At 42.4% G+C, this 12,396-nt stretch overlaps 1 protein-coding gene across 4 annotated transcripts in view; it reads right to left on the reverse strand.

Annotated features, from left to right (window-relative positions):
- RHBDD1 (rhomboid domain containing 1) overlaps window positions 1-2,061 on the reverse strand; it is a 180,826-nt gene extending 178,765 nt beyond the window's left edge. For 2 of the 4 annotated variants that reach the window (XM_030916558.1, XM_030916553.1), the window contains exon 1: window positions 1,908-2,061. The gene's annotated coding sequence lies outside the window, so the exon portion shown is untranslated. Of the gene's footprint in view, window positions 1-686; window positions 1,742-1,795; window positions 1,815-1,907 lie in introns of those variants that run through there. The other 2 variants (XM_030916557.1, XM_030916556.1) reach the window with 2 other exon arrangements.
- Window positions 2,062-12,396: the final 10,335 nt, after the last annotated feature.

Genomic DNA, 12,396 nt, shown 5'->3' on the forward strand with positions numbered 1-12,396 from the left:
CATGAGATCTTTGCTACCGTGCAGCTGTATGACATATGGGAAACAAAGACAAGGATAGAAACATCTTCAGCCTTGGATTTTGCTTGCAAGTCACTATGTTACAATACTTCTCAACTCCAAAACTAGTGCTTACCTCTGGTCTCTACCAAATTCTGGGTCAAACAAGGTATAACTAAACTGAAGACGAGGCAGGTGTATCACCTGAGGTCAGGAGTTCGAGACCACTTGGCAAACACCTCTACTAAAAATGCAAAAATTAGCTGGGAGTGGTGGCAGACACCTGTAATCCCAGCTACTTGGGAGGCTGAGGCAGGAGAATCGCTTAAACCGGGGAGGCAGAAGTTATAGTGAGCCCAGATCGCACCACTGCACTCCAGCCTGGGCGGCAGAAAGAGACTGTCTCCAAATAAACAAATAAAACTGAAGAGCTCAGAAGGTCAAAGAATTAAAAACTACTCTTCAACATAAATACTAACGTTATTCTTAAAAATCCCACAACCACAATAGCATTAGTATGTACTGTTTCAACTTTTAACTGAACATCCTGCATCCAACAACCTTGACTACACAGAATTGAGAATCCCGAGGTAAACAAAATACCCTCTAAGCAGTGGTCCTAATATCCATGCACTACAACTCGTATCTACCCCGCTGAAGAATCCTTCCAGCACAAACTATGTACTTACTTTATGCAGTTCTAGTAAGTTATTTAATAACATCTTTGGGGGTTTTCTATGTGTTTGGTGTTAAACATTTTTCTTGCATCTTCATATTCCTGCCCTGTGAGGTAACATATCCAAGTTTCTCCATCTAGGAATTACTTCAATTCAAATTCCATTATATGTGACTCCACAATGGGTGTTATCACTACGCCAGTAATTCTCAAACTTTAGCATCCAGGTGCACTGGTATCAATTGGAAGGCTTGTTAAAACATATTTCTGATTCAGTAAGTTTGGGGTAAGATCCCAAAATGTGCATTTCCAAAAAGCTCCCAAGTGATGCTGATGCTAGTGTCCTATTGGGACTATTTAGAAACCAAAGCACTTCTATTCTCCTTTGAAATAATACTTCCTTTCCACAGCGATGGCAGGCCCGCAGCAAATCAGAAGCCTTTAAAGTTTATTAGAACCACCTCAAAAAGACACACAAATGTGAGAAATTAAAGCCTTCTAACAAGCAATTTCAAAGGGAGGAAAAAAAAAAAGTCTGGGAGTCACTGAGTGTACTGCAAGGAGACCTAAACACCTCGATAACTGAATCGTAAGTAAGCAGGCAATCATTCATTTTGACAGTAATGCTGAGTCTTCAAAAGAGTTTATGCTCAGTTTAGAAAAACAAATAAGGCTGTGATCCGTTTCCTGCAAACGTTTATCCAAAGGTTTTTAGGTTTGGGCAGAAAGGGTTTTACTTTGGTGAATCTTTTGTCCCCTAATAAAAGTTATTACTGCGGTGAGGGTTAGGCTTGTTCTGAGAAGCTGAAAGCTGTCCGAGAGCACCTGAAACTGCATGCTCTGCTGCTGACGCAACTTCACTTCAAACTTCCTGCTTTCAAAAGGAACCCTTTAAACTCGCTCAGCCCTTTAAAACTCGAGAACCCTTTAAACTCGCCCTTCCTCCGAGTGTGGGCACGTCGTTCACCGTGCGGTCCGGCGGAGAAGGGGCAACGTCGACAGGACCCCGGCGGAGTTGCCTCAGGAAACGCCCTCCCCGCTCTCGAACTTGCCCCGGACGGGGAGGCTGTGCCTCCGACCCTGCCATGCCTCCCTCGCCCTAGCCCCCTGGGAGGCGCCGACCTCCGCCCAGCAGCCCCTGCCCGGCGGCTAGCGCCCGCAGCCCGGGAAAACAGCGAGAGACGCCTCTCAGCACCGACGACAGGAGCCGGACCAAACAGACGCGAAAACTCACGCTCTCTACGACCCGCCTGCGTCCCCACGTCTTCGCGCGCACGTGCGTCATCACGCACGTTCCCGATTCCCGGGCGCTCCCGGTTCCTCGGGGCCGGGTACGGGAGGGGAGGGCCCTAAAGCGGACGGCTTGGCCATGGCGCATGCCCAGTTGTGCGCGCCCGCGCTCTGCCGTCTGCGGGCAGCGTGCGGCGGCACTGGCCCCGAGGGGGCTGCAAGGGCACGGCGGGGCAGGACCGTTGCAGAGCGCAGTAAGGAGAGTGTGCACTCTCGCCCTGTCTTCCAAGCTCCACGTGAAGTGTGGATAATAATACTCCTTATTGCCATAAATAGCCACTGGCTGCTCACAACGCGTAAAGCAAACAAGCGACCTGCGTTCAAGGGACCCGACGACGAGGGGAGAAGCAGCGAGTGGGTCCCGGCCGCCTACCCCAGCGGGAGCCTCTGCCCAGATTCTCTGCCGTGAAGCTTCGTCCTTCTGGGCCCCAGCGCAGCCGCAGCCTGGGTAGCTGCTGCCTGGAAGGGTCAGATACCGTAGCCTGTTAGGCGGAGGGTGGGAAAGACACTCTCCCGCTTCAGGAGCTATCTGCAGACGGCGAGAGGGCGGTTTATCGCGGAGTCCCAGAGCCAGCCAGAAGGTTGCGGGTGCACCTTTCACTCCCAGAAGCTTGGGTCTGGGACTGCACCACGCAGCGTTTGCCCATTTTGAGGGCTTTAGGTGTTTCGTATTTCAGTTAATAGAATTTCGATTACTAGATCATTTGATACCATTTTAATTGTTTGCTATCGGAGCAAGTTTTATGTTCAGCTGTAGGAGTCAGGCTAAGTTAAATGTTGCAATGCTATGTCTATTTAATATGATATGAAAAAACTCTTACAGCCGGACACGGTAACACTCCTGTAATCCCCGCACTTTGGGAGGTCGAGGCAGGAGGATCGCTTGAGCTCCGGAGTTTGAGACCAGCCTGGACAACGTAGTGAGACCTTGTCTCTATTTTAAAAACAACAACAGGCCTGGCGCGGTGGCTCACGCCTGTAGTCCCAGCACTTTGGGAGGCTGAAGCGGGCGGATCACCTGAGGTCAGGAGTTCAAAACCAGCCTGGCCAACATGGTGAAACCCCGTGTCTACTAAAAATACAATAATTAGCCAGGCATAGTTGCGGGCGCCTGTAATGCCAGCTATTTGGGAGGCTGAGGCAGGAGAATCCTTGAACCCAGGAGGCAGAGGTTGCAGTAAGCTGAGATTTCGCCCCTGCACTCCAGCCTAGGCGACAGAGCAAGACTCCGTCTCAAAAAAAAAAAAAAAAAAAAAAAAAAAAAAAAAAAAAAAAAAAAACCCACTTATTATTTGGTATGGAATTTTCAGTTAGCTAGGGTAAAGATGCTCTTTTTCCAAGAAGGAATCCGAATATCCGAATACAGGTGGTTTAGTGTTGCTCTTTGTTTATTGGAAGTTGTAGCAGCTGTGTTTAGATAGTCTGCTAAAACAAAAACTGCCTAAACCAGAAGAGTTTATCTTTTGCCATTGTGTATTAAAACTCTTCATAGGAATATTTATTTTGGAGTTTGAAATTTAAGTGAAAATGTGGCTCGTGTATAGGTGTGGGTTTACATATGACTTTTAAGTGACAAAGAAAATTCTTAGCAAATTGTATGTGTTCTTTAAGACTTGTAAGTTACCCGTTTCCTAGAAAAACAATATACTCCTCCTAAAGCTCAGCTGACGATGAGAAACTGCATTTCTGGAAATGAAAAGTCAAATGAATGCGGGGAAAAGTAAATTGCCTATAGAGGTATTTTCTGTATTTCCCTAGAGGGGGGAATGTGTAATTTCTCAAAAGGAAGAAGTCCTCATTTATCCTTCTGATCCACTATCATATGAATCCATTCAATTAATATTAATCCTATCTTCTGTTTTCCATCACTCTATACACCTTTCTATAATTGCATCATTTTCTTGTCCTTATAATACATCAAATGTAGAGGTGATTTTAAGGGAGCCACAAATCGAGAAGTCTCAATTCAATAATTTCATTAAAATGTAGCAATATATAGGGACAGGAATATTTTTAGGTAATTATGTTATGTTTCAAATATCACTGAAAATTGTCATAGACATTTAAGAGGTAAAAGACATTTAATAGGTAGAAAAAAATACCTACCTTTTTAAAAATGACCTTCTCTTTTGCCCTATGTGATTTGTTGAGCAGACTGGGTTTTTTAAACGTTTTTATTGAAATGAGCATGTTGTAACATGCTCATATCCCATTTAAATTGACAAACCACTTGGATAATAATTGTCTATCTTAAATATTAACATATGAAGCAATCAGCAGCAGCATCCTTTCACTGAGCAAGGCTTAAAAATACCAAAAGAATCAATGCCAGAATAAATTCTTTAACTTAAAATATATGTAATCACTACATTACCATATAAAACAATGATTTCTAAATGCTGAAAAGTATGTATCTTAATGATGAGACGAGGCAACACTGTGCACATTATGCATAATATGTGAGACACTGAATGCTATAAAATAAATTTTAACTTTTATCTAAGGCGTACAGGAAAAGCAGCAATACCTATGATTAAGCCACCTGACTTAAATGAGTGTTTCTAAGATGTGGTCCTTGCACATAAGCAGAGGAGTGTTGGTAACAACCCTTGTACAGTTCATAAATCCAGGATTGGAACTGGCAGGAAGGTAGACAAGTGTCATTCTCAGATTTCAGAACCCAGCCTGAAAGTGAGACAACGTCAGGCAACAATACCATGCAACAACACCATGCAACAAATACACAACTGGATCATCTTTTGAAGGGAGAAGCTTGTTTAGGTTTCTAATTGCTTTTAATGAACCAAGTATTGATTACTGTTTTACCCAAAACTGTACCAAAATATGTATAAAGCTGATCAAAGAATTTATAGCTTTCTTGTTATAGAAAAGCTTGCAAATTAAATAATTCAGATCTCAATTTAAGAACTGTAAAAGTGAGAAACTGGTTCATGTACCATAATGATTATAATACCAATGATACTTAACAGTAGACTATGCAGACACGAACCATAAGAGATTTGTAGTGGCTATACTAATATCAGATGAAATAGACTTTAAGAAAGAAATATTTTTTCTTTCTTTTTTTTTTTTTTTTTTTTTTGAAGTGCAATGGCATAATTTCGGCTCACTTCAACCTCCACCTCCCAGGTTCAAGCAATTCTCCTGCCTCAGCTTCCCGAGTAGCTGGGATTACAGGTGCCCGCCACCACGCCTGGCTAATTTTTTCTGTTTTTTTTTTAGTAGAGATGGGGTTTTACCATGTTGGCCAGCCCAGTCTCGAACTCCTGACCTCAGGTGATCCAGCCTTCTCAGCCTCCCAAATGGGATTACAGGCCAGCGTGCCTGGCCAACAAGAAATATTTCTAGAGACAGAAATTCTATACTGATAAGAGGGTCAATACATTGGGAAGATATAACAGTTATAAATGTATATGCACCCAGTAACAGAACCCTAAATTCATGAAGCAAAAATGATTGAATTGAATAGAGAAATATACAAACAACAGTAATTGGATATTTCAGTACCCTACTCCCAATAATGTATAGAACAACCAGGCAGAAAATCACTAAGTATGTAGAAGCCTTGAACAGGACTCTCAACCTAACTGATATGTACAGAACACTGTACTTAATGGCAGCAGAATTGATGTTCTTTTTAAAAAGTATACTGGGCCAGGTGCAGTGGCTCACGCCTGTAATCCCAGCACTTTGGGAGGCCGAGGTGGGCAGATCCCAAGGTCAGGAGATCGAGACCATCCTGGCTAACATGGTGAAACCCCGTCTCTACTAAAAAATACAGAAAAATTAGTCGGGCATGTCTGTACTAAAAAATACAAAAAAAAATTAGCCAGGTGTGGTGGCAGGAGCCTGTAATCACAGCTACTCAGGAGGCTGAGGCAGGAGAATGGTGTGAACCCGGGAGGCAGAGCTTGCAGTGAGCCGAGATTGCGCCACTGCACTCCAGCCTGGGCAACAGACAGAGACACCATCTAAAAAAAAAAAAGTATACTCTCCAGGATAGCCCTGTGGTAGGCCATAAATAAGTCTCAGTAAATTTAAAAGAATTGGGATCATACAAACTATTTTCTCTAGTTACAATGGAATTAAATTAGGGATTAACAATAGAAAGAAATTTGGAAAATCCCCAAATGTTTGGAAATTAGGTTATTCATGAGCCAAGGAAGAAGTACTAAAGGAAGTTAGAAAGTATTTTGAAATGAATGAAAGTGAAAACATTGAAGTCATGCACTGCAGCTAAAACAGTGATCAAAAGGGTATTTAGTCCTTTAAACAACAAGAAAAAGAGTCTCAAATCTACACTTCCACCTTGAAAACTAGAAAGGAGGAACGTAAACCTTTAGCAAAGGGTGGAAATAATTATCATATTGCAAATCAATGAAATAAGTAACAAAAATAGAGAAAATGAAAATCAAAAGTTTGTTTTTTTGGAAAAAAAAACAGTAAAATTAATGAGCCAATATTAAACTGGCCAAAAAATTAAAAAGACCAAAATTAGGAATCAAAGCAGGTACGTCACTACCAACCCAAATTAAAAGGATTGTAGGGGGGCGGAGCAAGATGGCCGAATAGGAACAGCTCCAGTCTCCAACTCCCAGCGCGAGCAACACAGAAGACCGGTGATTTCTGCATTTTCAACTGAGGTACTGGGGTCATCTCACTAGGGAGTGCCGGACAATCAGTGCTGGTCAGCTGCTGCAGCCCGACCAGCAAGAGCTGAAGCAGGGCGAGGCATCGCCTCACCTGGGAAGTGCAAGCGGGAAGGGAATCCCTTTTCCTAGCCAGGTGAACTGAGACACACAACACCTGGAAAATCGGGTAATTCCCGCCCCAATACTGCGCTTTAAGCAAATGGGCACACCAGGAGATTATATCCCACACCTGGCTGGGAAGGTCCCACGGCCACGGAGCCTCCCTCATTGCTAGCACAGCAGTCTGCGATCTAACCACAAGGCAGCAGCGAGGCTGGGGGAGGGGCGCCCGCCATTGCTGAGGCTTAAGTAGGTAAACAAAGCCGCTGGGAAGCTTGAACTGGGTGGAGCTCACAGCAGCTCAAGGAAACCTGCCTGTCTCTGTAGACTCCACCTCTGGGGACGGGGAACAGCTAAACAACAACAACAACAAAAAAAGCAGCAGAAACCTCTGCAGACGCAAATGACTCTGTCTGACAGCCTTGAAGGGAGCAGTGGATCTCCCCACACGGAGGTTGAGATCTGAGAAGGGACAGACGGCCTGCTCAAGTGGGTCCCTGACCCCTGAGTAGCCTAACTGGGAGACATCCCCGACTAGGGGCAGTCTGACACCCCACACCTCACAGGGTGGAGTACACCCCTGAGAGGAAGCTTCCAAAGTAAGAATCAGACAGGTACACTCGCTGGTCAGCAATATTCTATCTTCTGCAACCTCTGCTGCTGATACCCAGGCAAACAGGGTCTGGAGTGGACCTCAAGCAATCTCCAACAGACCTGCAGCTGAGGGTCCTGACTGTTAGAAGGAAAGCTATCCAACAGGAAGGACACCTATACCAAAACCCCATCAGTACGTCACCATCATCAAAGACCAGAGGCAGATAAAACCACAAAGATGGGGAAAAAGCAGGGCAGAAAAGCTGGAAATTCAAAAAATAAGAGCACATCTCCCCCTGCAAAGGAGCGCAGCTCATCGCCAGCAACGAATCGAAGCTGGTCAGAATGACATTGACGAGATGAGAGAAGAAGGCGTCAGTCCATCAAACTTCTCAGAGCTAAAGGAGGAATTACGTACCCAGTGCAAAGATACTAAAAATCTTGAAAAAAGAGTGGAAGAATTGACAGCTAGACTAATTAATGCAGAGGTCATAAACGAAATGACAGAGATGAAAACCATGACATGAGAAATACGTGACAAATGCACAAGCTTCAGTAACCGACTCGATCAACTGGAAGAAAGAGTATCAGCGATTGAGGATCAAATGAATGAAATGAAGCGAGAAGAGAAACCAAAAGAAAAAAGAAGAAAAAGAAATGAACAAAGCCTACAAGAAGTATGGGATTATGTAAAAAGACCAAATCTACGTCTGATTGGGGTGCCTGAAAGTGAGGGGGAAAATGGAACCAAGTTGGAAAACACTCTTCAGGATATCATCCAGGAGAACTTCCCCAACCTAGTAGGGCAGGCCAACATTCAAATTCAGGAAATACAGAGAACGCCACAAAGATACTCCTCCAGAAGAGCAACTCCAAGACACATAATTGCCAGATTCACCAAAGTTGAAATGAAGGAAAAAATCTTAAGGGCAGCCAGAGAGAAAGGTCGGGTTACCCACAAAGGGAAGCCCATCAGACTAACAGCAGATCTCTCGGCAGAAACTCTACAAGCCAGAAGAGAGTGGGGGCCAATATTCAATGTTCTTAAAGAAAAGAATTTTAAACCCAGAATTTCATATCCAGCCAAACTAAGTTTCATAAGTGAAGGAGAAATAAAATCCTTTACAGAGAAGCAAATGCTTAGAGATTTTGTCACCACCAGGCCTGCCTTACAAGAGACCCTGAAGGAAGCCCTAAACATGGAAAGGAACAACCGGTACCAGCCATCGCAAAAACATGCCAAAATGTAAAGACCATCGAGGCTAGGAAGAAACTGCATCAACTAACGAGCAAAATAACCAGTTAATATCATAATGGCAGGATCAAGTTCACACATAACAATACTAACCTTAAATGGTAATGGACTAAATGCTCCAATTAAAAGACACAGACTGGCAAACTGGATAAAGAGTCAAGACCCATCAGTCTGCTGTATTCAGGAGACCCATCTCACATGCAGAGACATACATAGGCTCAAAATAAAGGGATTGAGGAAGATCTACCAAGCAAATGGAGAACAAAAAAAAGCAGGGGTTGCAATCCTTGTCTCTGATAAAACAGACTTTAAACCATCAAAGATCAAAAGAGACAAAGAAGGCCATTACATAATGGTAAAGGGATCAATTCAACAAGAAGAGCTAACTCTCCTAAATATATATGCACCCAATACAGGAGCACCCAGATTCATAAAGCAAGTCCTTAGAGACTTACAAAGAGACTTAGACTCCCATACAATAATAATGGGAGACTTCAACACTCCACTGTCAACATTAGACAGATCAACGAGACAGAAAGTTAACAAGGATATCCAGGAATTGAACTCATCTCTGCACCAAGCAGACCTAATAGACATCTATAGAACTCTCCACCCCAAATCAACAGAATATACATTCTTCTCAGCACCACATCGCACTTATTCCAAAATTGACCACATAATTGGAAGTAAAGCACTCCTCAGCAAATGTAAAAGAACAGAAATTATAACAAACTGTCTCTCAGACCACAGTGCAATCAAACTAGAACTCAGGACTAAGAAACTCCATCAAAACCGCTCAACTACATGGAAACTGAACAACGTGCTCCTGAATGACTACTGGGTACATAACGAAATGAAAGCAGAAATAAAGATGTTCTTTGAAACCAATGAGAACAAAGATACAACATACCAGAATCTCTGGGACACATTTAAAGCAGTGTGTAGAGGGAAAGTTGTAGCACTAAATGCCCACAAGAGAAAGCAGGAAAGATCTAAAATTGACACTCTAACATCACAATTAAAAGAACTAGAGAGGCAAGAGCAAACACATTCAAAAGCTAGCGGAAGGCAAGAAATAACTAAGATCAGAGCAGAACTGAAGGAGATAGAGACACAAAAAACCCTCCAAAAAATCAATGAATCCAGGAGCTGGTTTTTTGAAAAGATCAACAAAATTGACAGACCGCTAGCAAGACTAATAAAGAAGAAAAGAGAGAGGAATCAAATAGATGCAATAAAAAATGATAAAGGGGATATCACCACCGACCCCACAGAAATACAAACTACCATCAGAGAATACTATAAACACCTCTACACAGATCAACTAGAAAATCTAGAAGAAATGGATAATTTCCTGGACACTTACACTCTCCCAAGACTAAACCAGGAAGAAGTTGAATCCCTGAATAGACCAATAGCAGGCTCTGAAATTGAGGCAACAATTAATAGCCTACCCACCAAAAAAAGTCCAGGACCAGATGGATTCACAGCTGAATTCTACCAGAGGTACAAGGAGGAGCTGGTACCATTCCTTCTGAAACTATTCCAATCAATTGAAAAAGAGGGAATCCTCCCTAACTCATTTTATGAGGTCAACATCATCCTGATACCAAAGCCTGGCAGAGACACAACAAAAAAAGAGAATTTTAGACCAATATCCCTGATGAACATCGATGCAAAAATCCTCAATAAAATACTGGCAAACCGGATTCAGCAGCACATCCAAAAGCTTATCCACCATGATCAAGTGGGCTTCATCCCTGGGATGCAAGGCTGGTTCAACATTCGCAAATCAATAAACGTAATCCAGCATATAAACAGAACCAAAGTCAAGAACCACATGATTATCTCAATAGATGCAGAAAAGGCATTTGACAAAATTCAACAGCCCTTCATGCTAAAAACGCTCAATAAATTCGGTATTGATGGAATGTACCTCAAAATAATAAGAGCTATTTATGACAAACCCACAACTAATATCATACTGAATGGGCAAAAACTGGAAAAATTCCCTTTGAAAACTGGCACAAGACAGGGATGCCCTCTCTCACCACTCCTATTCAACATAGTGTTGGAAGTTCTGGCTAGAGCAATCAGGCAAGAGAAAGAAATCAAGGGTATTCAGTTAGGAAAAGAAGAAGTCAAATTGTCCCTGTTTGCGATGACATGATTGTATATTTAGAAAACCCCATTGTCTCAGCCCAAAATCTCCTTAAGCTGATAAGGAACTTCAGCAAAGTCTCAGGATACAAAATTAATGTGCAAAAATCACAAGCATTCTTATACACCAGTAACAGACAAGCAGAGAGCCAAATCAGGAATGAACTTCCATTCACAATTGCTTCAAAGAGAATAAAATACCTAGGAATCCAACTTACAAGGGATGTAAAGGACCTCTTCAAGGAGAACTACAAACCACTGCTCAGTGAAATCAAAGAGGACACAAACAAATGGGAGAACATACCATGCTCACGGATAGGAAGAATCAATATCGTGAAAATGGCCATACTGCCCAAGGTTATTTATAGATTCAATGCCATCCCCATCAAGCTACCAACGAGTTTCTTCACAGAATTGGAAACAACTGCTTTAAAGTTCATATGGAACCAAAAAAGACCCCGCATTGCCAAGACAATCCTAAGTCAAAAGGACAAAGCTGGAGGCATCACGCTACCTGACTTCAAACTATGCTACAAGGCTACAGTAACCAAAACAGCATGGTACTGGTACCAAAACAGAGATATAGACCAATGGAACAGAACAGAGTCCTCAGAAATAATACCACACATCTACAGCCGTCTGATCTTTGACAAACCTGAGAGAAACAAGAAATGGGGAAAGGATTCCTTATTCAATAAATGGTGCTGGGAAAATTGGCTAGCCATAAGTAGAAAGCTGAAACTGGATCCTTTCCTTACTCCTTATACGAAGATTAATTCAAGATGGATTAGAGTCTTAAATGTTAGACCTAATACCATAAAAACCCTAGAAGAAAATCTAGGTAGTAGGATTCAGGACATAGGCAGGGGCAAGGACTTCATGTCTAAAACACCAAAAGCAACGGCAGCAAAAGCCAAAATTGACAAATGGGATCTAATTAAACTAAAGAGCTTCTGCACAGCAAAAGAAACTACCATCAGAGTGAACAGGCAACCTACAGAATGGGAGAAAATTTTTGCAATCTACTCATCTGACAAAGGGCTAATATCCAGAACCTACAAAGAACTCAAACAAATATACAAGAAAAAAACAAACAACCCCATCAAAATGTGGGGAAAGGATATGAACAGACATTTCTCAAAAGAAGACATTCATACAGCCAACAGACACATGAAAAAATGCTCATCATCACTCGCCATCAGAGAAATGCAAATCAGAACCACAATGAGATACCATCTCACACCAGTTAGAACGGCAATCATTAAAAATCAGGAAACAACAGGTGTTGGAGAGGATGTGGAGAAATAGGAACACTTTTACACTGTTGGTGGGATTGTAAACTAGTTCAACCATTATGGAAAACAGTATGGCAATTCCTCAAGGATCTAGAACTAGATATACCATATGACCCAGCCATCCCACTACTGGGTATATACCCAAAGGATTATAAATTATTCTACTACAAAGACACATGCATACGTATGTTTATTGCGGCACTATTCACAATAGCAAAGACTTGGAATCAACCCAAATGTCCATCTGTGACAGACTGGATTAAGAAAATGTGGCACATATACACCATGGAATACTATGCAGCCATAAAAAAGGATGAGTTTGCGTCCTTTGTAGGGACATGGATGCAGCTGGAAACC

The sequence above is a fragment of the Rhinopithecus roxellana genome, chromosome 14, assembly GCF_007565055.1.
Source record: "Rhinopithecus roxellana isolate Shanxi Qingling chromosome 14, ASM756505v1, whole genome shotgun sequence".
Classification (NCBI taxonomy): domain Eukaryota; kingdom Metazoa; phylum Chordata; class Mammalia; order Primates; family Cercopithecidae; genus Rhinopithecus; species Rhinopithecus roxellana.